Here is a 27,572-nt window from a genome sequence, read left to right on the forward strand (position 1 = left end):
AAGATTTACCAGGGAAAGTGTCATCGGATAGCTTTTGGTGATCTTGAACGATGACAAAGTGCATTGTAAGAATGGTGCGATAAAATCCCTCATCACTGCCCTCCTGGCTGTGTTCTCATCAAAGTCCTTTTCAATTTGCTGAAAACGTGTTCCTAAGAAGTCCTCATGGTCATCCTGAGATTTTGAGAAAAGCTATCATAATTGTTGTTGCCATAGCGACCCTATGTAATAGAAAATACTGCTCACTCCTGCACCATCCTCAAAGGTGCTCCCATGCCTGAGCCCATTGTCGCAGCCCCTGTTTCCTTTTCCCGGGACTGGCCTTGCCTGACAGCATGTCTAAAGTACATGGGATCAAGTCTCACCATCCTAACTTCTAAGGAACTTTTTTAGCTATATATCTGCAAAAGCAGATCTGTTCGTTCTTTTGGTAGCCCATGGTACTTTTACTACTCTTTGCCAGCACCACAATTCAAATACATTGATTCATCATCAGTTTTTTTTATTCAATATCCAATATTCACATGAAAATTAGGTGATTGAACATACCAGGGCTTGGGTCTGGTCCACTTTAGTCCTCAAAGTAACATCCTTACTTTTCAACACTTAAAGCGGTCTTTTGCTACAGATTTACCCAGTGCAATGTGTCCTTTGCTCTGTTGACAGTTGCTTCTATGAGCTTTGATTATGGATCCAAGCAAGATGAAATTTTTGGCAATTTCAGTCTTTCCTCCATTTATCATGATTGAACCAGTTGTGAAGATTTTGTTTTTCTTTTACATTAGGTTGTATTTTGACTGAAATCCTGATCTTAATCAGCAAGTGCTTCAAGTCTTCCTCACCTTGACCAAGTAAAATTAAGTGTGACATCTGAATATCAAAGGTTGTGAATACACCTTCCTCCGTTCCCAATGCCTCATTCTTCTTCATCTTTTCCAGCTTCTGGAACTCTTTGGCCAGTATACAGACTGGTGAAGTATGGTGAAAAGATAGAACCCTAATGCACAGGTCCCTCATGTTAAAGCAGGCAGCATTACCTTTTTTGCTCACATCACTGCCTCTTGACCCATGAATAGGATCAGCATGAGCACAATGAAGTGTTGTAGAATTCCAATTCTTTTCATAGTTGGTTATGATCCACGCATTTGAATGATTTTGTATAGTCAATGGGACACAAATGAACCTTTTTCTTGTATTCTCTGCTTTGGGCCAAGACCCATGTGATTTTAGCATATATTCTTTCGAATCTGACTTGAAATTTTGGCAGCTCCCTGTTCATGAACTGCAGCAGCCATTATTGAATGATCTTCAGAACAAAAGTATTTGCATGTGATATTAATTTCCACATTCTGCAGGACCACCTTTCTTTGGAACAGGAACAAATATAGATATTTCCCCATAAGGTAGCTGTCTTCTAAATTTCTTGGCATAGACTAGTGAGGGCCTCCTTTGCTTCATCAGCATATTGAAATCTTTCAGTTGGTATTCTGCCAATCCCTGGAACTTTCTTTTTGGCTAGTGATTTCACTGCATGTTCGACTTCTCCTTCAGGACTATCTGTTCTTTATCATGTGCTATTTCTTGAAACAACTGAACAACTAGTTTTTTTGTTTTTGTTATTAGGGGTGGGTGGGGCTTACAGTGACTTTATGTATTTGTTCCATCTTCGTTGCCTCCTATGTCATTCAGTATTTTAGTCCTAGACTCTCTTAGTATTGCAAATACTAATACTTGAATTTTATTTTCAGTTTATTTAGATTGACATATGTTTCCTTTTTTGGTGTGCTGACTTCATGTATTTACACATTTTACGACAATACCTTGCTTTCTCTTCCCTAGCTGTCCTTTGAAGTCTTCTTTCAGTTCTCTGACATCCTGATTTCTTCCATTTGCCCGAGCTACTCTATGATTAACGACAAGTCTCAGAGTCTCTTCTGGCATGCACATTGACCTTTGTTCCCCTTTCTTGTCTTTTTAATGACTGTTTATTTTCTTCATATATGATGTCCTTGATGTCATCTTACAGTTCATCAGTTCTGTCATTAGCTGTCATAGATCTAATCTATTCTTATCATAGCTATCTATTCTTATCATTAGCTATCAATGGGCCTAATTTATTCTTGGGATGTTCTCAGAATTCAGGTGGGATAGACTCAAGGTTGTATTTTGACTCTTGTGAACTTGTTTTAATTTTCTTCAAATTCAACCTGAAATTACTTGTGACCAGTTGTTGGTGTGTTCCATTGTTGACCCCTGGCCTATTTTTAGCTGCTGATATTGAACTTGCATAGTCTTGTCCTACAGATGGTCTACAATTTGATTTCTACGTACTGCATCTGCAGAAACCCATGTATATGGATGTCTTTAAAAACTGTATTTGCAACAAAGAAGTCATTTGTTTTGCAAAATTTTATCATGCCATCTGCTAGTATGTTTCTATCACCAAGCCCATATTTCTAACTATTGCTCCATCCTCTTTGTTTCCAACTTTTGCATTCCATTCACCAAAAATTATCAATATATCTTCATTGTATTGTTAATCTCTTTCTGACTGAAGTCATTGGTAGAAATTTTCAATAGATTTAGTGGTTAGTGCCTAAATTTTAATGATAATTGCATTAACTGAATTTTCTTGTGTGGAGATAGACATTATCCAGTCACAGCATCGTACTTCAACAGAGATCTTGAAATGTACTTTTTGAGGATAAATGGCACACCATTCCTCTTGAATTATTTATTTCCAGAATAGCACATTATAAGATTGTTTGATTCAAAATAATCAACACCAGTCTAATTCAGCTCAGGAATTCCGGGAATACTGATCTTTATGCATTGTGTTTCATGTTTCGTGATTTCTAATGTTCCTGGATTCACTCACACTTGTGCATTCAAAGGTCTAATTTTTAATAGATGTTTACAACGGTGTATCATTTTGATTCATGGCCCATCAGCAGAAGGTCTCAGAGGGTGTACCCCGTCCATGTCATTATAGTCAACTCTATTTTGAAAAGGCAGAACTTCCTCAGTCATCGTTTGAGTGTCTTCCTACCTCAGAAGCTCATCTTCCGGCGCTGGGTCTGACAGTGTTCCACTGCTCTGCATGAGAACTCTCAAGACACGCCTTTTGAAATCCCCAAACACAGTCACCATTACCTTCTAAACTGACCTCTGTACCTTTAATTTAATAAAGGTACATTAAAAAGTATAGCTTCTAGAATAACAATACTATATACATAATACATTATAACGCATGGGTTTCTCCGAAACAATTTTGGTTTAAATTTGTCTCTCCAATCAATGGGTGCTGCAAACACATTATCTCAGTAATCTATTGGTCTTTTTCTCCACAGTGGGTCTCTATCAAGCAGCCAATCAGAACAGTGGCTTCCGAGAGCACCTGCTGGGTCTGTTAAATTGATGGCTGAGAGGTGAACTCAGAAGATTATGGTGACTATTTTGTGGGATTACAAAGGGGAAATATTGGTAACGTTTTGATGGTACAGGATTATCTCAGAAACTTATTATGAAGAAGTTTTAAGAAAACAGAAAACTCCTTTGTTGATAAAAAGGCCAATAAACTTTATCAGAATAACTTTTTACCCTCTCAATCTAATGAACCTGTTGATTCTTCAAGGAGAGCAAGTGGTATCCTCCAAGAATCCTCTTCGAAACTTTACCTCATCTATCCAAGAATGCTGATCTCGCTTTCAGTTTTCTTGTTGTTCCTAAACCTCAAAGAACAGTAACAAACATTAATGGAGTGTTTTGAGGCTAGTCAAACTGCCACTTTGACATGGCAAACATGAAGATTGAAGGGGATAGCGTTCTTCAGGGGAGGCCTGGAGAGAAGGGAACCCTAGTCAGGACTGTATAGATTTCGATGGAGGACTTGCTGAGAAATAATAACGTTTTATTTCAATGTTTTAATTTGGTAAAGATGTCAATACTATTATGGCTGTCCATTTGACTTATCCATATACACTTCACTTTTTATTAGGAAGTACCTATGATTACATTTTATTAAGCTTTCAAAAATGTATTGGGTGTAAATTTTCTTTCTCTCTCTCTTTTTATATTGCTCCCTCCAGAAGCATCAGATGGTGTAATTTGGATTTACACCATCACAGTAATTGAAATATGATGATATCTGAAATCCTTTCACAATTACAAAGGATTGAATTCAATTATTTGGGTTAACAGGAATGGAGGGGCAGGATCACCAGAATAAACATTAAATTCCCTGCTGTTCATGGCAATGAACCAAATATCACATAGACATGAAGCTAATACTGGGAACACTGAGCTCTCAATGATTTTCCATTTGAAGTTTTATCAGAGAAAAAAGAATAAGGAATGAAGAAGTTAACCTTGAGTTAGGTTTTATCTATATAAGATTTATTTATTGGTCTATCTTTTCTACAATATTGCTCTCTCTAGTTTTTGTGGTACGGAGAGCCATGTGGTTGTTTTGGGAAGAGTGAAGAGACACTGCTGAAACCGTGATCCAGAACCGTAATGGCGAAACCAGAAGAGCTCTGAGCCAGGGAATGTAAAAGACGGCACTTAGCAAACCTGACGTCCCTGGGATCTGAATTACTGAAATGGGACACTCCACCTATGTCAGTTCAGTAAAAATATGTGCAATAAGCCTGAAATACACAACATGTCTCATCACGGAAATTATGACAAATCAATAAATACTCTGAGCAGCCTACCCTGTGCCATTCAGACAGCAAAAGACTTTATTCCAAGTGGCAAGTCCTTTAAGAGAGAAAAAATGCAAGCAAATCCCAAACCGAAGGAATTGTTCAATTTAAAAATTTATAAGACCCGATGATTCTTCACACAATAGCAATACAGTGCAGAAAAGCACCCAATTACCAGCACGCCCTCATGTTATGCCTGAGGAGTACATTACTGTTAGGAAGACAGGTTTCAAATTGATATCAGAGAAATGTATAGAGCAAATGTGCATGCAAAACTTCCAGTTGTGCTTGTTTAATTAGATGCTGGTAACGGCAGCAAACAATAGTAAAGAAGGCTTGGGAACAGAGTGTTAATGAGATTCAAACAAATCAGACATCACTGTTGCGCTGCAGATAAAAGACAAGCCCCAGTATATCTGCATTTTAATCAACCTGATCACAGTTTTGATGAATGTGCCAAGGGGACTGCGCTTTGCTCTGTTTTTACAGTGAGTGAAAGGCAACAAAAGGAGCAGTTTTGATTCTCACACTTCCTGACAGATGAGTCAGATGGGATTAATGTTGGAATTTATTAAATCTAAGGATCATCATTCACTTGATATATGCATTACCATTTAATAAAAGCAATGCTCAGGCGCCTGGTTAGATAATTAACTAATTTGGGCAATTGGGTATGACCTGAGTATATAGACACATGGTATGCGTAGATAAATATGCATTCATTAACATTCAAATAATATGATGCAAGCCACTTTTCATAGGAAAGCAATCTGATCTCTATACAAAAAAGAATTAATTGTAGTGCTGCTAAATAAAAGCTAAAGCTCTAAAATTCAGAGTACTCCTTATCTAAATGTGCATTATTCAAGTCTGTAGACTTACAATGTCATTTAAGAGGAAAAATATATTAGGAGGCGAGTATTTACTATGAAATTAACTCAACCAAAGCCCTTGCCATCGGTTTGATTTTGACTCTTAACCACCTTAGAGGATCAAGTACAACTGCACTATAGGATTTCCAAGTCTGCAAATCTCAACAGAAGCAGATAGCCGATCATTCTCCCACTGGGCAATTGATGGGGGGCTAACTGCTGACTATCCCTCCAGGAGCCGAGAACTTAACCTCTGTCACCAAAGTAATTGACTACGTAAAAGTCAGTCTACAGCTGTGCCACACAGTAAGGACATGTCCACCACTTGACCCTGGAATTTGTCCCAGGTAAGTATTTATCTGTCAATCTCAAAATGAATCTTTGATGGTCACAATGTATGACATATGTTTCAATGACCTGCTCTTGCCATCACATTGATTTAGACTCATCGTGAGCCCAGAGAACAGAGCGGCACTGCCCCTGCGTCTTTTTGATGCTATAAATCATTACTTGGAACAGAAAGCCTCATCTTTCTACCAGAGAGCCAGTGTTTTCGAACAGCTGACCATGTGGTTGGCAGTCTAGCACATAACCGCTACCCTGCCAGGGCAGCTTGTTGCTGCTGCTGCTATTACTGTTGTTTTTGCTTTCTATTCTATTCCAACTTAAGTAGATTCCAACTGTCAGAAACAGAACTGCTTCAGTGTGTGTACTAGGCTGAACTTCTGAAATCAGATCTCCAAGCGTATCGTCCTAGGAACCTCTGGGTGCATTTGAACTGTCATTCTTTAGGATAGTAGTGAATTGCTTAAATGTTGGCTCCATTCTAGGACTATGTCATTATAATGCAAGAATAACAGCAACTAGAGGAGCTTTACATTAAATATCTTGAAAAATGCAAGTGTTCATAGGATTGATGCTTTTTTTTATCTATTTATTTTCCTGGAGGACTGCTCACATAATTTACAAAGCATTGACAAAGAAAGATACTTCTGAAAACTAGGTCAGGTAACATTGAAAGAAGTTAATTTGATAACAACATTTATACTTCAAAAGAGAATGATTTGAGGATATGTTCAGCTCAAGGACGTTCTAAAAAGTGGGTAAAGCTTAGTGGGTTTTGTGTTATTTTTTTCTCCTAAATTAATGTTTTCTGAACATGCTATTGAAGCCAAGGATGAAGTGATATATTTTATCACAAGAACTATCTTGAGAAATAAAATTTGATAAAGAAGTCAATCCTTGATTTATGTTTAATGTGTCTTAAGTATTTGTTGGGAGCCCTGGTGGCACAGTGTGCTAAGTGTTGCTATGCTATTGGAAAGGTTAGTGGTTCAAACCACCACCAGCACTGTGCTCCCAGGAAGACTTGCATTCTCAGAAACACAGCCTATAGAGCAGTTCTAATAAGTCCTATAGGGTCACTATGAGTTAGAATCAACTCAATATCAGTGATTTTTAATTCCTTGATCTTTTGTTTAGTGGATAATTAAAAGTGGCCATTTTTAAAGATTCTGTGTCAGATTACAAACACAGCTCCATTGTAAACACAGTTTACGTTTAGATCACTGAATGCACTGTTTCACTGACTTCTTTAGGCTAACATATCAATTATTTGCTAGGCTTGCATAGATAAAATGCAACATTTGTCTTTTATTTTGAATACATAGCCTTGAAGAATACAGTGATTACTCGTACAGTTTGGTGGGTTTCTTGATACATGTTAATATAGAGCAATTGCTCACCCATGGTATTTGCACAATCATTTCAAATATCAGCACAGTTAAATAGACAAACAATACCTTAGCATTGCTATGAAAATAATTTTAAACTTGAAGGACCCTGGCAAGGATGTCAGAGATCCTATAGTTCTGCGGACCATATTTAAGGCCCACAGTTAATTTTATAGATAAATTAAATATGAGCAAGGTGTGTCTCGTGTGAAATAATGTCTCAAGTACTCTGTTATACAGAGAGTGACCGTCCTGTTTTGCCTGAGATACACCTTGCTTATGCCTATTTGTTGTTGCTGCTGTTGTTGTTAGGTGCCAGGAAAATGGCTCCCATTCATTGAGACTCTCCAATGTACAACAGAAACACTGCCAAGCCGTAAGCCATCCTCACAGTCTTTGCCACGTTTTCACGGACCATGTCGTTCTAGCTTGTTGAGGATCCTCCTCTTTTTGGCTGATCTTCTGTTTTACCAAGCATGATGTCCTCCAATACCTCCAAATACTTGAAATGGGGAGTCACCACCGTCCCCCTAAGGAACCTTCTGGATGTACTTCCTACAAGTCAGACTTGTCCTTCCTTGTAGCAATCTGCAAAGAGCCCTGGTGGCACGGTAGACTATGGATTGGTCTGCTAACAGAAGGGGCAGCAGTTTGAAACAACCAGCAGCTCTGTGGGATAAACATGAGGCTTCTTGCTCCCAAAAATACAGTCTCAGAAACATGCACGGGCAGATTTACCCTGTCCTGTAGGGTTGCTAATGAGTTGGAATCAACACCATGGTAGTGAATCAATGGCAGTCCATAGTATATTCAATATTCTTTGCCAGCACCATCATTTTTCACATATTCACAATTATGGATGATTTATATATCTTTCCTATATTTTTCTTTCTTTCTTTAGGAATAGTCTCATAACCATATAATTCACTGATCATGTAACTCAATAGATCAAACACACCAAGAAGAGTTATACAGAAGGACTCCAAGACCAGGAGTCAGAGCAGAGGAGCCACACAAATATTAGAGACAGAGTATCTGGCTTTCCATCTGGGCGACAAGGAAGAGGCTAAGGGACTCAGTTTGAGAGACTGAGGACTAGAGAGAGGCATGCCTGGTAATATAGCTGAGAAGAGAGAAGCATTGTGGACAAAATAACTATATACTTAACATTTTATGATCAGTTTGCTTCCCTAAGTAGCCCTATGATCATGAGTTTAAAAATATATTTAAAAGGAGTTGTAAATGGCCCTGCTTTATACTCGCATTCATGAAGAAAATATGGAAGATATGAATGCTATAGCAAAGTGTGGCTATCGGGTAAAGGAGTGTCTGGGATCTTAAATTCTTGATTCCAAACATGTAGACATCTAAATGAGAAGTCAATTAATTCCTCATGGAAGATGCCATCAACATCCATGATCCAGGTATGTAAATTATATAATCTAAATTTGAAGAGGGGGATAGGATGAGAGCTTACGTTGAGAGTGTGTGCAGAACACTATGGACGGCAGTGGAAGCCTAAAATACACGGGTGGTAAGTCTCTGGTGATTCTCCTCTAACCATAACGAAGGGTTGGGAATCACCTGGCTGTCACACAGAGGGTGCTGGAGAGATGACCAGAGTAGGTTAACATGATAAACCTGACTTGAACAGTTCAAACCCTGTCATTTGATATCCCCTATGACGCACTTTGTTTCTTGATCTTGTTTTTAATATTTCCTGTGGTTCAGTTTTCCATTTGAGGTTTATTGCTGTTGTATTTTGTCATTGTGGGTAGCCTTCTTGAGTCTTTGTTATGTATTTTTCTGTATATATATGAACCCCAGGACAAAAGAAACTGCAGTGACTACAACTAGAATAAGGGTTCCTGGGGGGTACGGTGAGGGAGGGAGGGATTAAGGGGGAATTGTTATCAAGCAAGGAGTTCAAAGAGGAAGAAAATGTCTTGAAACTGATTTGGGTAGTGATTGTGCAATACTACCTGATGTGATTGAGCTATGCAATGTTATGATGTCTGGATTATCTCCAAATAAAATGGTTTGGGGGGAAAAAAAGAGTTATACAACCATCTCCACAGTCAGTTTTAGAACATTTCCATCATTCCTTTACTCATCCTTATGTACCCATTTCACCCCACCTTCCCTGACGTTCCCCAAGGAAACATTACTCCAGTTACTGTCTCTATCGATTTACCTGTCCTGGATTTCATATACAGAAAAACATTTTAGAAAAAGACAAAAACCAACACCAATAACAAAATAAAGCAGATAACAGCCCCAGTCAGAAAGAAAGCAGAAAATCCTACACAGGGGAACACATTTAAATGATCTTAAAGGAGATCAAACGACAGGGACCAGCACCATACTTTAGATCCATCAGTCCCATTCTGGTTTTCCTGCTGCATTGTGGGGCTTTCACATGCACATGCGGTGATTGAGAGAACATGCTGTGGGTCAAGCACACCTCAGCCCTCACAGTGCTATCTTTTGTCTCTTAGAGACACTTTAAAGACTTTTCATGCAGCAGATTTGCCCAGTGCAATACACCATATGATGTTTTTGCCTGCTGTTTCCAAGGATATTGATTATTTCATGATGCTCTTGGTCACTCCAATTAGTGTATTTTGAAGGTTGTATTATTTGATCTTCAAGTCTTCTCCTCCTGCAAGCAATGTTGTGTTATCTGCATATTGTAAGTTTTTCTTCATATAGTCTAGCACCTGATTGCTCAGCAAATACAGTGAAAGAATACAACCCTCACACACACCTTTCTTAATTTTAAACCAGGTAGCATCCCATTGTTCTATTGAAATGTCTGCCTATTATCTCCTTAAGCAAAATGAAGTGTCCTTGAATTTTGATCCTTCTCAGTGCTAACCACAGTTTATTATGGTACACAAAATCAATTGCCTTGGCAGAGTCAATAAAACATAGGTAAACATATTGCTGGTATTCTGTTTTCCAAGACCCATCTGACATCAGCAATAATAACTCATTCCTTGTCCTCTTCTGGATTTGGTGGCTTGAACTTTTGACAGTTTCCTAGCGACCGATTGCAGTCACTGTTTTTGAACTATCTTCAGCTAAAATGGGCTTGTGTGTGATGTTAATGATGCTGTTCATTCATATCTGCTTTTATTTGCAATCAACACAAAGGCAGTTCTCTTTCTGTTAACCAAGTATAGTTTTTATAATGATGCCTTTTACTCTTAAACATATCCTGATCTGGAAAATAAAGTATATGCTCATGTCATGTGTTCTCTTCTTAGCTATAGTAGGCATTGTATATATGAGTGTAAACATACTATGAAATAGGTATTACGCAACAGAAATACTAACGTAAATTCACTTGAGTCATTTCCCTTTACTCAAAAAACAAAAACATAAAAACATTTACTTTGTCTGAGAATAAGAGTATGCTTGATTACACACTATAAACCTGTATCTATAGACTTGGTAGACTGCTCTATCATTACATAGGATATGAACAACTGTGTGTTCATCATACATTTAAGTTTTATTGTTTGAAATGTACAAAAATCAGATAAATGTGCCACTAACTCAAATACCTGAAATCATTATTTTAACATATGTTATCTCATAGATTATAAGGAAAAATACTCATCGCCATTCATGAGAGGACGCCTCCCCGAGTTAGAGATGTTAAAATTGGGGAAATAGTCTGACTAGACCAGAGGATGTACACTGGTACAGATAGGAACTGGAAATACAGGGAATCCAGGGAGAATGATCCCTACAGGACCAGCGGTGTGAGTGACAATACTGGGAGGGTGGAGGGAGAGTGGGTTGGAAAGAGGGAACCGATTACAAGGAACTATATGTGACCTTTCCCCTGGGGGACGGACAACCGAAAAGTGGGGGAAGGGAGGTGTCGGACGGGGCAAGATATGACAAAGTAATAATTTATAAATTACCAAGGGCTCATGACGGAGGGGGGAGTGGGGAGGGAAGGGAAAAATGAGGATCTAATGCCGGGGGATTAAGTGGAGAGGAAATGTTTTGAGAATGATAAGCAATGAATGTACAAATGCGCTTTACACAATTGATGTATGTGTGGATTGTGATAAGAGTTGTATGAACCCCTAATAAAATGATTAAAATTTTTTTTAAAAATTGGGGAAATAGTGTATTGACATTGATGGATTGCAGTGTGTTGACATTAAAACTGTGTCATAATAGAACCAAAGATTTGTCGGCACGGTGGTTGCCCTTCCTGTGAGGCCACCTGAGGGACATGGGTGGAACAGTGAACAAGAGAGGCAAGGAAGTTGCCTTTCTCCTCTCCCTGTGGGACTGCACATTTTCACTTGGCGTTAGACTTTGGCACATTTTGTAGCCGGTCTGCAGTGGGGATATGGGCTTATTTTCATGTGCTCACCATGTTGACTGTGGCTCTGTTTTTACATGTGTATTTATATGTCAAATGTATCTAAATATACTCTGAATATGTAGATTTTTATATCTTGCATATTCCTCAGTAACGATAGTAAATAAAGTCCAAGGACAGGGGAGAAAAAACAGGTGAGTATAATACTAGCTGATATACTTGAAAGTGAACATCTAGGTCTACTTGTGATTTGGATAAAAGAGTAATATTGTTTACACCCACTTGAAAGGTAAATAACTATCAGCACATCTCTTACCAAGGTTTCAAACACATAGTCAAGGAAACAACTGATTCCAGGATTATGTCATCTTGCATTTATAAGCTTCCTACTTTTGTGGACCGGACAACTGTGTAAGTCCACCCTGGAGTCTATCAGCTTCCAGCTGAAGATTTTCAGTTGGAACTTTGGTTAGATTTTAAAAAGGAAGTGAATATGAAATTTCTTTTAAATATTGACGTCCTAGTTTATATTTCAGATAATATAAAATACTGACATTTCTACTGTTTTATCCACCGGTGACAGTCAGGATAGATGAAATTAACAGAAAGGCTTCTTTTTTTAATCATCCTTTTACTTTTTTAATCATTTTATTGGGGGCCCTTATAGCTCTTGTCAAAATTCATACATATATCCATTGTGCCCAGAACATTTGTTCATATGCTGCCATCATCATTTTCAAAACATTTTTTTTCTACTTGAGTTCTTGATATCAGCTCCTCATATTTTCCCTACCTCTCCCCCCTTCCCTCCCTCATGAACCCTTGATAATTTATAATTTTTTGTTTCATATATTACACTGACCGATGTCTCCCTTCACCCACTTTTCTGTTGTCCATCCCCCTGGGAGTGGGTTGTATATAGATCATTGTGATGGGTTCCCCTTTCTCCCACCCATTCCATTCCCCTGTTGGTATCACTACTCTCATTGTTGGTCCTTAGGGGTCTATCTGTCCTGGATTCCCTTTGCTGTGAGCTCTTATCTGTAGCAGTGTACGTGCTCTGGTCTAGCCAGATTTGTAAGATATAATTGGGGTCATGATAGTGGGGTTCAGAGGGTGGGGGTGGGAAGAAACGTTAAAGAATTAGGGCAGTGTTTCTCAACATTCATAATGTTGCAACCCTTTAATACAGTTCCTCATGTTGTGGTGACCCCCCAACCATAAAATTATTTTCATTGATACTTCATAACTGTAATTTTGCTACTGTTATGAATCAGGGTCATGACCCGCAGTTTGAGAATCGCTGAACTAGAAAAAAACTGTGTGTTTCATCGGTATTATATTGCACCCTGACTGGCGTGTGTCTTCTTTGTGGCCCTTCTGAAAGGGGATATCCAATTGACCACAGCTGGGCTTTGGGTCTCCACTTTGCCCTCCCCCTCATTCACCTTGATATTTTTCTTTTGTTTTGTTTTGGGTCTTTGATGCCTGATGCCTGATCCCATCGACTCTTCATGATCACATAGGCTGTTGTGCTTCTTCCATGTGGGCTTTGTTGCTTCTCAGTTAGATGGCCGCTTGTTTATCTTCAAGCCTTGAAGACCCCAGACACTATATTTTTTGATAGCCAGGCACCATCAGCTTTCTGCACCACATTTGCTTATGTACCCCCTTTGCTTCAGTAATTGTGTCAGGAAAGGTGAGCATCTCAGAGTGCCAGGTTAGCAGAACAAAGTGTTATTGTGCTGACGGAGTACTTGAGTGGAGGCCCAGTGTCCATCTGCTGCCTTAATACTTAACAAAAACCTATATGTACGTCAGTCTTTTCCCCTATCGTTAACTGAAAGGCATTTTGTCAGCTGCTCTTGCTCCTGCTCTTATGATTTGATCTCTAGGCTAGGAAAGGAGGAAACTCACCCTTTAGTGTTACTTCAGATTTAACCTGGTTTTGTCATAGTTGACCATGGTAGCACTTTGTGTTCTCCTACTTGTTATGGCGAGAGGAGTTTTCAACAATCATAAGAATATCATCACCAGAGTTGTATCAAGTCAATTCTGACTCATGATCCCTCCATATGTGTCAGAGTAGAAATCGTGCTGTACAGGGATTTCCATGGCTGATTTTCCATCACCTTCTGAGAAACCTCTGGATGGATTTGAACCGCTAGCTTTTGGGTTAGCAATTGAGTGTGCTAAATATTTACACTACTTAAGAACTCAAAGCAATAGTACACATCAGCTAAGAAGACTGTGGTGTGACTGAATATGATAACATCACCACAGCAGAATAATTAATTTATAAATATATACATGAATAAAAGTAGACATAGATGATTATTATCCTGGTTATGTGTGTCTGTGCATAAAATTTATTCACACAAACTGAAAAAAATATATTGTGGAGAGTACTTGGAGAGGAACCATTCAAGAAAAACTGCAACTTAAAAAAAATTATTGTGTAGTGAAAGGTTAACATTTATTATACATATCTAAAATCAAAATTATTTGTCACTGTGTTGATAAAAACGAAGCAGCAAAACAAACAAGCCAAACCAAGTGGAAAGGAAGTATCAGAATTTAAAATTCTTACTCTCAGTACAGGGATCACCAGACAGAACATACTTGAGTTAGGGCTTGGGAAAATTAATGCAGGGTTTACTAGGAATGCTGGCTAGCATCCTAATCAAAAGGGGGAAAATGTGCATGAATGTAGAGCGACTGATTATCATAAGCACAGTGAGCTCAGGGAATGCTTAGGGACCTCCTGCTCTTCCACTGTGAGAACACATCTAAACGCAGCTCCTTTTTAATATCTAGTTCCAGCACAAGGAGGGGTTTATTGACTCTTTCGGGCTGGCATTTGTTGACTGCCTATTCCATGTCAGACATTGCACTTAGCTTAGGGATTCAAAAATGTACGATGCAATCTCTAAATGATTTGAGAAAATACTTAGGTATATTTATTAGATGACTTTGATTTCTCATTATAATAAAGCCCTCCCTGATGAGATTACCTAAACGTTACATATGTGTACATTTTTTAAAGGCTAGCTAATTGATATTTGCACGCAGACTTCACATCCCCACCCCCATCACAGTTATTCTGACTCGTGGGTACCATACAGGACAGAGTACAACTTGCTCCAAGGCTGTCTAGTTTCACAGAGGCAGACTGCCTCATCGTCCTCCCTCAGAGCATGGTTTGAATCACCAGCTGCCGGCTGCCCAGACTTTGACCTACCGTGCCACCCAGCCTCCAAACTAAGCTTCATAGGAGAAGAAAGCGGATTTTCAAAATTAATTGGAGTATCTTCCGAGAAATGTGTGTTTGATTACACTGATGCATGTAATGCAACAATTCCCCATTACTACATTAATACAAGACACAAACATGTTCTGTCTTTGTTTTCTCAATGAAATAAAGGTAGCTTGTCATGGGGCTAATATAAAACTTTCACATGTTGAGGGAAAGTTAACAAGCAAAATCATTACACTTTCTATGATTAGGAAACAAGTCTTTCATATTCCACTGGATTTTAAAATTGAGAATCAGGGAAGCTCACTCAAATGTCAGAATTTATTGTACTTGTGGTTAACTTCAAAAATGAACAGACTTACATGATATTATGACCAGGATGAACTCTATTAATTATATAGACAGTTTTTCATACTTGCAATTCCACACATGAAGATATCACAACTTCATATTTCAGAAATGTCAATACTTTTATGTACATTCATATTAAATGTGTCTTTACTGGATGTGAAACTAGTTCAACTGAGACTACACTCACATTGAGATTTAATTTGAGTTTATGGCAAGCAACCACCACAATAAAATTACTTATTGAATAGTTGCCTCTATAACACAACATGCAATGGCCACAGATTTTCAGGGTGTTATATGCCCTGGTGGCACAGTGCTTACATGTTGGGCTGCTGACTGCTAGGTCAGCAATTGGAAGTCACCAGCCACTCCTCTGGAGAAAGATGAAACATTGACTCCCGTAAAGAGTAACAGGCTGAGAAACCCACGGGGACGGTGCTCTCCCATCCAATAGACAGGGTCACTGGATTCAGGATTGAATCGAAAGCAGCGAGTTGGGTCTTTGCGTTTTATCTGATTCAAATCTAACAATAATTGTGAGTGTGGCACAGGGCCAGGCAGTGTCATTCTGCTGCACAGAGTGGAGCTGCTATGAGAGAAACGGCCTTTACAACTAACAGCAACAAAAACCTCTGTTTGCCACATTGTATGTCGAGGGGCCACTTTTTGACGAGAATAAAATGGATGGCAAAAAAATGGATGGTATCAGTCTCAGAACATATAATTTGATCATGCGTTAATTTTAATAAGGCCAACAACCAAAGTGATTAAAGATCTTTTGACTTTCATTAATTTGAAAGCATTTTCAATTTCAGGTTTTTACAATTTGTCCTGAATGAGAGTAGGATTTGAAAACCATTCCAGTGAAGGCGGTGTTTGGGTGACTGCTAAATAAATAACTTTGGCTAAAAGTAAGTGAATAAGTAATACATAATCAGTGTAGTCTCAGCAAGAACATGCACCTTTCTGAGTGGTATTAGTGTTGAAATGAAGCATACTCCTATCATGCTGGCTGAGGTACTCTCTGGATGGTAGAAAGGGTTAGATATTTAACTGGTAACCACAAAGTTGAAGTTGCAAGTTTACTTACTGCCCATCGGAAGAGAGGCTGAGTACTGTGTTTCTGCAAACACAGCTCTCCAAAACCGTTGGTCGTGTTGCTCTACTCTGACACACAAGGGCTGGCTGTGCATTGGAGCTCATCTGAAAACAGATGGTTATTCTTCTCATGTGCATTTCTGTCCTGGGCATTTTTCTCTGATCTATTCATCTACCTATATAGCCATCTACTTATTTATCTACATTATCTTCACACACATGCAGCTAAAACAAGAATATATAAGTCAGAGGTGAGAAATAATGACAGTATTTTAAAAAGCATTGCATGTATTAGAAGAGAAGCTTTAGACATGAAAATACATGTATATTTTAAAATACACTTAAATATTAATATGCCATTTCTGCTTCAGAAAAATTTTTTAAAAGGCACTAAAGAGAGGAAAGCGAGCAGTTCTTGGACTGGGGGTCTGGATGGGGGGAGAGTGGTGGGGAGCGTGCCTGCTGAGATGATGTTCTCCGAGAAAACTTTAAAAAAATGCTTTCAACATTGACAGTAATTCTGGAACAAATTTTGTCCTGTGAGATGTAGGAAAGGACATAGGATTCAAAATCTTGTTTTAAAATTAAAAAGTGGAAAACAAAATTTTGTGATGGATATGTTTAACCTCTTCTTGAATATTTATAAAAGGAGGTAATGGTCAAAGAGTAGTTATTAACAGCATCAGAGAACAGAACAAAAAAATCAATACTAGTTAAGTAAGTGTGCATTTCCATTTGGATGGAAGCAGTAGGTTGGCTAGTGAGGAAATCCAAGAAGGTCCCTCAGATCCTGTGAGTGTTCATTGACTGAGAAGGAAATAAGGAAACCGGGGAACAAATTTTAAAATGCATTATTGTTTTCAGCATTAGAGCATCTTTCAACAATTAACTTCTCCACAACAAGCTCAATTATACCCAAATGGGTCAACATGTTTAGAAACTCAGACATAGCATAAGGAAACTCACTGATTTTTAGGTAAAAAGCAGCTTAAACATACTAGGCCATCAATAAAACTATTCCAAAGGGAAAATTAAGTGAGAATTGAATTGAAAGGCTATTATATTTCTTCATGTTTTGCCCTCAACATCCACATCTAGAACATGTCAGGGGTGGGATTGGGGGGGTCAGTGGTCACACTTAGTCATCTAAAAAAAAAATTACTACTGAGTCATTGGTTGGAAGAATTGGAGTCACGCCTGGATCTATCGAGATTACTCTAATGAAGACAAATATATGTTGCCATCCAAAGAGCAGCTTGGAGACATGAGAAGTTCAATTGGGTTTAGTAGCTAGCTCCATTTTAAGAGCCTGTTGATCCATGCTACAGTTACATTTTAATTGAAGGAGTACAATCACGTATCTTTTTTTTAGGTTTAAACTATATTTACTAAAAATATCTTCATAGTTTTGATAGATTCTTAAGTTTCTGTGCCCATGTTTGATAAAAAGAAAAGAAAAGGAAAAAAGAATTAAGACATTACTAGCTCTTCATAGCAGGCGTATTCTCTGACCCTGTTATGGCCAATGAGGGCCAGGAGATCTCAGGGTTTCACTGCACAGTTTTATAGCAATAGACAAAGTAGTTTCATTATAACAGGCTCAGTTCTCTCCTGTGAGTCCAGGGCAATTCTCTCCCTGTCCTTATTGCAGTCCATGTTTTATTTGAACCATTTTCTTTAGAAGTCTGTTGTTTCACTGAGACCCTTGGTCCGTCCTGGCTCTCCAAGCTCCCTTGAACCTATCAGTCCCTCTGATGAGTCTAGGAGACAGGCCTTGCTGAGAAAATCAATTTGAAGACTGCAAACATATTTAGTGTGGCATTTGGAATAAAGATTACACTGTGCCTAAAAGCCCCTCCCTGAAGGGCAAGAAGTAATATAATCCAAGCAATATGCCGTTGGCAGATCTTAAATAAACTCAATCCTCTCATGGCTTGAGAGGCAGATTGCTTTTGCTTCATGTGAGCCAAGCTTCTTATCCCAGGAACATAAAGGATCCACTTCATTCCGGAAAGACTCTACACACATATTGGTCTTTTTACACAGATTCTAAATTTTTATTTTTTGTAAGCTATACCTATATTCTTGGTTTTTGTGGGGGACTGACATTGTAATCAGATTGTCTCCTCCTCAAGAATTCTGCCCAACATAATTTCTGGTGGCACCAAGTGATGGTGTAAAAATTGTAGCAAACTGATGTGAAGGGTCCAATGTAAGCAGTCCAACCATAGACTCTCCTGAAGAGGATTTAGTCTTAATATACTTGGCTCCCTTTCAGTAATTTGTTCATCCTGTCCTGGGACCACTTTGAAGTTTCAATGATTTCACCAAGGGCTGACGGGAGGACAGAGTCTGCTGTGGATTGCTGCTTGTGTTTTATTCATTTTTAAAATATTGATTAAAGAATTGACTCTCTATAGCCTTAAATGATTGATTTACAACTTGCAAAACCAAAAAGTATTACCAAAAATAGCTTCCCCAACAGTAGAGACCAAACTAAGAGTTTACTATTATTATAAGTGAAGCCAAAAGTATAAAATCTTATTTATAAATGTGAAAATTCATCAATAATTTGAGTTGTTATTTTCAATAAATGAACTAAGCAAGCTTTACTCAGGAAAACCTCATAATAAAATCTTTGCTTTAAAAGGGTATTTTGATGTCTGTTAATGCAAATTGCAAAATGGTTTCTATGGGCACTTTAAACATTTGTAGATTATCTTTTCAACTCAAACACAATGCCTAATGTATGATCTATACAAAATATAGCATTCTTGACAATATATTTGCTTAAAATATTCATTTAATCAAAGTTATTGGTGAATAGCTAAAAGCATCATGAAGTCTTTATTTGGATGAAGAAAATATACAGATTTAAATTTAAGGAGTAAAGCGGGATTCTCCAGGTGGTACAAATTGTTGCTGTCATCCGGCTAGCTCGTTGTGACTTAGCAACTCTGTACAGCAAAATCAAACACTGCCTGGCCTGCACCACCTCACAGTTGATCTTATGTTCGAGACCTTCGTTGCAGGCACAGTGCAATATTGAGTGCAATATCTCAATAAGGGCCTTCTGTTTTTGTCCCTGTCCCTCCACTTTACTAAGTATTATGTCTTCCTCCGGGTCACTCCTTATGACATGTCCAAAGGACATTAAACAAGTCTTGCTGTCCTTGCTTGTAAGGAGCATTATGAATGTACTTCCTTCAAGAGAGATTTGTGGGTTGTTGTTTTTTCTGTTTCTGCAATCCATAGTATGTTCAATAGTCTTCACCAAAACTAATATTCAAATGCATCAATTCCTTTTCTGTCTTCTTTATTCAGTGTCCAACTTTCACATCACTATGAGGTGATTGAAAATACCAAAGCTTGGACAAGGCAGATCTTCATCCTCTAGGTAACATCCTTGTTTTTGAATAGCATAAAGGAGGTCTTGTACAGCAGATTTACACTCAGAATACATCCTTTGAGCTCTTGATTGCTTCCATGAGCATTGACTGAGGATCCAGGCAGGACTAAATCCTTGGCAACTTCAATCTTTTCTCCATTTATTCTGAATGTTAGCTATTAGTCCAGTGGTGAGGATTTCCATTTTCCTTCTATTGAGTTGCAATCCACACTGAAGGATCCAACTTTTGATCTTCTTCACCCCGGGCTTCAAGTCCTCATTTTCAGCAGACAAGGTTGTTTCAGTTGTATATCCAAGGTTGTTAATAAGCCTTCCTCCAATCTTGATACTATGTTTCTTGTCATGTAATACAGCATCCTTGTGTATTCTTTAAAATCTTCTTTTGATGCTGCCTCCATTATTCAATATTTTGTCCATAGAATCTCCAAATATTGGAACTCAATGATTGCACTTTTTCTTGAGTTCTTTCAATTTAAGATAGGCGGAGCATTTTCCTCCTTTTCATTTTTCTAACTCTAGAACTTTTCACATTTCACTATAATATTTTATTTTGCCTTCTCAAGTCGGCCTTTGAAATTTCCTATTCAGCTCTTTGACTTCATAATTTCTTCATTTGCTTTACTACTCTGCAATTATGAGTAAGCTTCAGGGTCTCTTCTGACATCTACCTTGATCTTTTATCCTTTCCTTTTATCTGAATGACTTTCTACTTTCTTCATATATGATGTTCTTCATGTCTTTCAACAGCTCACCAGGTCTTCTGTTATTAGGATTTAATGCATCAGATCTATTCTGGAGATGTTCTTGAAATTCAGGTAGCATGCATTCAAGATCCTACATAGATTTATATAGATCTTATATAGACTCTCATAGACTTGTTTTTAATTTTCTTCAACTTCAACCCTTACTTACAGAGGAGTAATTGATGGTCTGTCCCAAAGTCGGCCCCTGGCCTGGTTTTAGCTTCTCATATTAAGAACTTCTCCTTTGTCTCTTCCTACAGATGTAGTCAATTTGAATTCTGTGTATTCCACCTGGAGAAGTCCATGTGTATAATTACTTTTTGTGTTGCTGAAATAAGGTATTTGTACTGATGTCATTGGCCATGCCAAATTCCATCGTGTGATGTCCAGCTTTGCTTCTATCACCAAGACCGTGTTTTCCAACTACTATTTCTTCATCTCTGTTTCCAACGTTTGCATTCCAATCACCAATCATGATCAATGTATCCTGATTGCATGTTTGATTAATTTCAGGCTGAAGATGTTTCTAAAATTCTTCAATTTCTGCATCAGTAGCAGTAATGGCTGATGCATAAAGTTGAATGATAGTTACAGTAATTTGATTTCCTTGTATGCTGACAGATGTTAGCCTATCTCAGACAGCATTGTACATGAAGGTAGACTTTGAAATGTCCCTTTTGATGATGAATGCAATGCTATTCCTCTTGATTTTGTCATTCCCGCATAGTAAATCATGTGACTTTCCTATGAAACCTGGCCAATAGCAGTCCATTTCGGCTCAATATCAGTCCATTTCAGCTCACTAAGAATATTGATCTTTATGTGTTCCATCTCATTTTTATTGACATCTCATTTTCCTAGATTCATTCATGCATTCCTGGTATGTTTCCCAGGAATACACCACTCATTCAAATTATTAACTGATGCTTGCGGTTGTATCTTCTCATTTCCCATAACGTTACTCCATCAGCATCATTATGACTGATTCCACTTTGAGAAGACAGCCCTTCTTCAGTGACATTTTGAGTACCTTTGACCTAAGGGCCCTATCTTCTGGACCTGTTTCTGATAGAGCTCTATTTCTATTCCTAGATTTTCAGGAACTGACCGTGTTTCCATGCTGTATGTACGGTTTTCAGGGGCCAGTTCTTCTGAAATGAACAGCATATTCCTTCTTCATAGTTTGTTCTTCGTTTGGAAGCTCTGCTGAAACCTGCTCACTTTTGGTGATGCTGTTACTATTTGTAATACCAGAGGCAGAGCTTCCAGCATCACAGCAACATGAAAACTACTTACAGTGTGACAAACTTACAGTGTGACAAACAGAGAGATAAGCAACGGACACAAATAGTTAAGCACTGAAAAGGGTGATGATATAAACTCATCCAGGGAGTCTTAGAAGACGAGGTGGTGATTGGGTTCTGGAATACCACAACCTTGAAAAACCCCTTGGGAGAACCTGTGCTCTGTACATCTTGTGTTACCATGAGTCAGAGGCAATTCAAAAGGAACTAGCAACAACAAGATGCCATGAAAAAAATCCTGTGAATCACATCTGTCCCACATTTTCTTGGCTGGACATTACAACATTGATTACTTATCCATGGGTGTTTGGTGATATAGACAAATTGAAAACCAACCAAACTCACTGTGTTGAGTGGATTCCAAGTCATAGCACCAATATGTATGGTGCCCAAGTCTGTGGGAGTAGATAGGCTCTTCTTTCTCCCACTGCATAGCCTCTGGCTGACCCTATAACCTTTTATTTCTCAGTCCAATATTTACAAGCTAAACACTTGTGTCATTTTTAATGTTCTATTATTTTATAGAAAAAAAATCTAGATCTAACAGTAATACTTACAGCCTATTAAAATACAAAATAGCTTCTCACTTGACAAGTCTTTAGACATTCACACCCTTCTTAGAAAGTTACAGAAAACTATTTTTGCATTTAGCCAACTGTATATGTTTTTAACAGTATATGTTATGTATAGTGTTTCTTCTGTTGCATATAGGATAGCCATGAGTTGGAATTGACCTACAGTATTTAACAACTACAACAGTGGCAACAATAACAACATATGTTAAAAGCACAATTGTAACAATTGTTTTCCTTCCAGATCATAGGCTGAAAATTGAGAAATTATATGGCAAATTTGCGTCATTTAACTGATATTAACCTTAGACTTTTAATAAAAGGATTATTTAAATTACAAAGCAAGCATTAAATTTTAATCATTATTATAAGTATTATATAATTGTACATGTATTATAAACATATTTATATTATATTATGGTGTTGGCAAAGAATATTGAACACATCACGGGCTGCTAACAACCCAGCAAACCTGTCTTAGATGAAGGACACCTAGAAGGCTCCTCCTTCCAGGATGACAAGTATTTGTTTCATATGCTTTGAACATCTTATGAGGAAGGATTTTAGGTGTGCTAAACTGAGGGTCAACAACCGGAAGGTGATCATCACTGAGGTGCATTTGTATAGTGGCCGCAGCAATGGACTCAAACATAGCAATGATTAAGAAGTTGGTGAATGCTAAGCACTGTTTCTTTTGGTTCATAGGCCCCTATGAGTTGAAACGGACTGGGCAGCACCTAGGAAGAATATGATATTACTATATAACTATATAATGCAATGTAGCACATTGCATTATATAGTTATGTTCACTACAGATGCACTTTATAATATACTATTTTTGGCAACGTGGTCACACATGACTTTGAAAGCATAACTATAATTGTGTAATTTAATTAAAAAGACTAAAATATATAATTTCCTATTTATTTTGTCTGTTCTATTCTCAGTAAACATTTGTTGATATTTTCCAAAGAAGACTGGTCTCCCAGTATGAAAAGAATTATTCTTTGGCAATTTTGGAAATTTAAAAATCATTACTTCCATAGTTTAAATATTTTTGTAAATGAAAGACAGTATTTTAAATGTTTTGAAAATATGAATTCACATTGATCCCTTTACTAAGCATTCCTTGTAGGAGTTTCAGCTTAGCTTCCCAATCTTAGGCCATTGTTTCCTCTGTACTAAAATGTTAGTTTCATTTGTAAAATACAATAAAGATGACATTTATTTCACTTGATTTCTGAAGAAAATGCATATAAATTACAAAAAATTGCTGTGTATTAAGAACTCCATATTGATGCAGGAATTGAGTGGAAATAGAGACACAGGAAGGATGTAAACAGTCTCGTAGTGCGACAACCCTGTGGTTGGGTTATTGCTTATTCTAGGGCCATCTTTATACCTCTCTAATTGTAGACATTGCAGGGTTGTTGTTGTTCAATTACTCTTCTGTTACTTCTATAAAATCATGTTCTTAACCAAAAATTTTACTTATGTTTGTCAGAAAAAGGTGATGCATCTAGGGGAATTCTAGCCAGTTTTCTAAAGAAGACATTCAGAATCATGGTGGAAAACGTCCACATAACTAGGCCTATGGACAGTGGCCTGAAAATATTCTTGGCAAAACCAGATGGGTAAGAGACCAGAAAAATATGGGAGGAAGCACTTGAAGTCTAATTAGCTCACACTCTTGTCTTTGCTCTTTAAGTTACTTTCTGTAACAATTCAAAATTCCATGCTCCAAGTTTTTCCCTGTATTTCTTTTCAAAGGCAGGAAAGTGAATTAAAAACTAACTTTTTGAAATCCTGTCATACTTTTATTCTTAGCCTTTTCCCCCACTTTCAAATGAAAGTGGAGACACAACCTTTCAACGTGCTCTTACCTTTATGTGAAGCTTTGTAAGCAAGTAATAGGGATTTGAATTTCAATTTTTCCCAACACTCACGCGCACACACACACACACGCATATGCACACACACACACACATGCACAAAGATACATACTTACATATGCAAACACACCGACACCCTAGCACCTATCTCTAGGAAGAAGCACAACCCAGAATTGGAGCCAAAATAATGTTTCAGTGATCATCCCGAGAAGAGTCTTGATTTTCTCAGGATCTGAAGTCCTTATATGTGGCATCTGACAGATTTTGATAATTTATTTATTGTGGATGAAAAAGAGAGAGAGTGAAAGATTAAATCTTTGGGGAGAGAGTTGGCTGCACGTTGTCACTTTGATGTTGAAGGCTCTACTAAATTCAGGTTGTTATCTGTAGGGTTTCAAATCGAAAGCAACTTACTTCCAACAAAATTGCCTTTTGCTGTGTACTGTGCCTGGTTTGGACACATAGTGAATGATGGCCTTTGCATGACCACAGATCAAATATTAAATCAATAACAAACATTATTAAAAATGTTAGGGAGATTCTTCGTAAATCAAGAAGTATAAGAAATTATAAGTCAGCATTCGTTCTCTGGTACAAGGTTACTGTAAATAGAACCAGAAAATCTAAAAACCAACCCAAAGAAAGTTCAGAGCTTGCAAGTTACTTCTAAGTCATGGAAACCCTATCGGAAAAGGAGAGCTGCTCCACAGACATTCCAAGGCTGTAACTTCCATGGAAGTTGACCAACACATTTGCATCTTGCAGGGCAGCCTACTGGATTCAAACTGAGCAATGACTAAGGCCAAAGTGCTTCTGGGTGGATTTGAACCACCAAATATGTGATAATATTTGAGCACTTAACTCTGTGTACCACCCAAATACTCTCTCTCTGTCTCTGTATATCTGTCTGTCACTCTTAAGTAATCACAATTAAAAATTAATTAATAAAAAGAGTCATTAACAGTATACTATTCAGTTAAAATAATCATAATCAAATCTAAGTTTTCATCTCTGTAACTTATAAAAGCCCTACATATATTGTTTCACTTATTCATGGCTTTGACATGTTTACTAGATTATAGCAGCTGAAACCTAATAAGCTATAGAACTACAAGCTAAAGACTGTTAATGTTAAAAATAGTTAAACTACAGATTGAGTTACCTCTCTTCTTTCCTGTAATTTCAAGTTCCAGAAATTCTAGTGTAAATATTAGGGAAAGATCAAAAGGAGAAAAAAGAAAATAAATTGAAAGTCTCTAACTTGGTGGTAGGGCTGGTACCGATCAATTTTTACTAGAGATCAATCTTCTAGAGATCTATCCATCATTTATTTATCTATCTAAAACATTATTATCTGGGTACACTTTACAACAAGTTTTGTTTCTCTATTATTCTCATGGATGCAAAAGAGCCCGGATCCAGCAATGGCTAAGCGTTCTACTGCTTCTCTACCGGTTGATGGTTTGGTTACTCCTAGTAACCTCATGGGAGAGAGACCTGCTGATGTGATGTGCTTCTGTACAGATGACTGACAAGAGCACACTATGTGGCAGTGTACTCTGACCTAGTAGGTCGTTACGAGCCAAAATTCACCCTGTGGCACCCAACACCAACAGCACTGAGTTTGAGCATTATTTATAAAGATGATTTAGCTCTACAGATGGCGCTACTTTGTTTCTGAATTGTCCTGATATGCTGTATATAACTGAGTACACAGGTAGTGCCTGTGGCTACTAAGTGATTTATCCCTAGTCACCTCTCTGCTGTGACAGCTCTGGGAATGGTGAAATCCCCAGAGGGAGCGATAGCACCAGCTGTGTGGAACAAACGTGCACAGATGTAGAGTTTCTTTGAGTCAAGAGGGACTTTCACATGAGTACCATGGTATAATTTCCCTAATATAACTATTTTATGCATCAGTTAAAACATTTTCCCCTATATTTAGTATTAAGAACATACTATATATATGTTCTCAATATATGTTCTTAATACTATATATTAAGAACATACTATATATATGTTCTATAGTAATTAGTATACTAATTAGTATTAGTATTAAGAACATATATATAGTATGTCCTTAATACTAATACTAATTATATCACAATATCACTAATACTTAATATATCACAAAGGCTCAGCAAACTGCCTATGCTTCTGTAAGGAATCTTGATATTCACAGGAAGCTAATAGAACTTGAATTATTTAATTACATGTTCAGGAAGAGAGAAAAGTATACTTGTGTACAGTAGAAAGTAATTCTGAAAATCACACTTTGTATTTATTTATCAAAGCAATAATCATATAAATGATGCATATATGCTGTAGTCAACTCCAGTATATAGCTGCTAGTGTTTTCACAGCTACCTGGAAGAACAATAAAAATATTCCCAATTCTAAATTGAGAATGTGGGCTCCCATATGTTAATACCAGTGAAATGTACAGAGGGAAGTGGGGAATCTGACCCATGACCGCCTGAAGCTCTATCTTCTTGCTGGCAGACCCAGCAGTCCTTATTGGCATGTTGTGCTCGAGAGGGTGTGACGAGGGGTGCTCTTCGCTGCATTGCTGCAGCACTCCGAGGTCCACTTACCCCATGGACTCAATTGATTACCTCAAGGGAGGAGACCAACAGGCTCACTTGTTGATTCCAATTACCTACAGATCCAGGAAGCAGGTTCCTCTGTTGGCCATACACATGTTCTACTCTGATGCATCCTTAATATTCCTTACAGCTCAATCTTAGGGGTAGGTAGGGAGAGTAACTTGCTTTTTGTTGTCTGGGGACTGTCGCAATTGCCTCCTGCCTGTCATTCCCAAGAAATTCACCACTTGCGAAAGGCCCTAGATTTTTTATATATTTATTAACAAGATTTTAGTGGTCATGTGAGTCACCAATGTTTTCAAATCTGCCTATCCTGTTCTGTGTTGGAAACTGACATAATATCATCAATATAATGTATCACTACACCAAGTCCAAGACTCTTCTAATCAAGCTATGACAGAAGGCTAGAGGATTTAAACAACTCTGAGGCACTATTCTGATATTGCAAAATTGAAGGCCCCTAAGTCTGTCCTTTGGCTGGTATTGATTGAACTTGCTCAATGTCTGAAGCAGGATAAGTCTATGCCCAAAGTGGTGAAAGTATATTATAAACATTTCCACATGAAAGGAAACTGTGACTGACTCTGGGGTTGAGATGGAAAAAGACATTTGCAAGAGCAACCACAGTGTACCAATCTCCTTTAGCCTAATGTAGTTTCTGCACCACTGACACCATGTCTAG

The sequence above is a fragment of the Echinops telfairi genome, unplaced genomic scaffold (assembly GCF_000313985.2).
Source record: "Echinops telfairi isolate 266 unplaced genomic scaffold, ASM31398v2 ScPeMD7_25;HRSCAF=90, whole genome shotgun sequence".
Classification (NCBI taxonomy): Eukaryota; Metazoa; Chordata; class Mammalia; order Afrosoricida; family Tenrecidae; genus Echinops; species Echinops telfairi.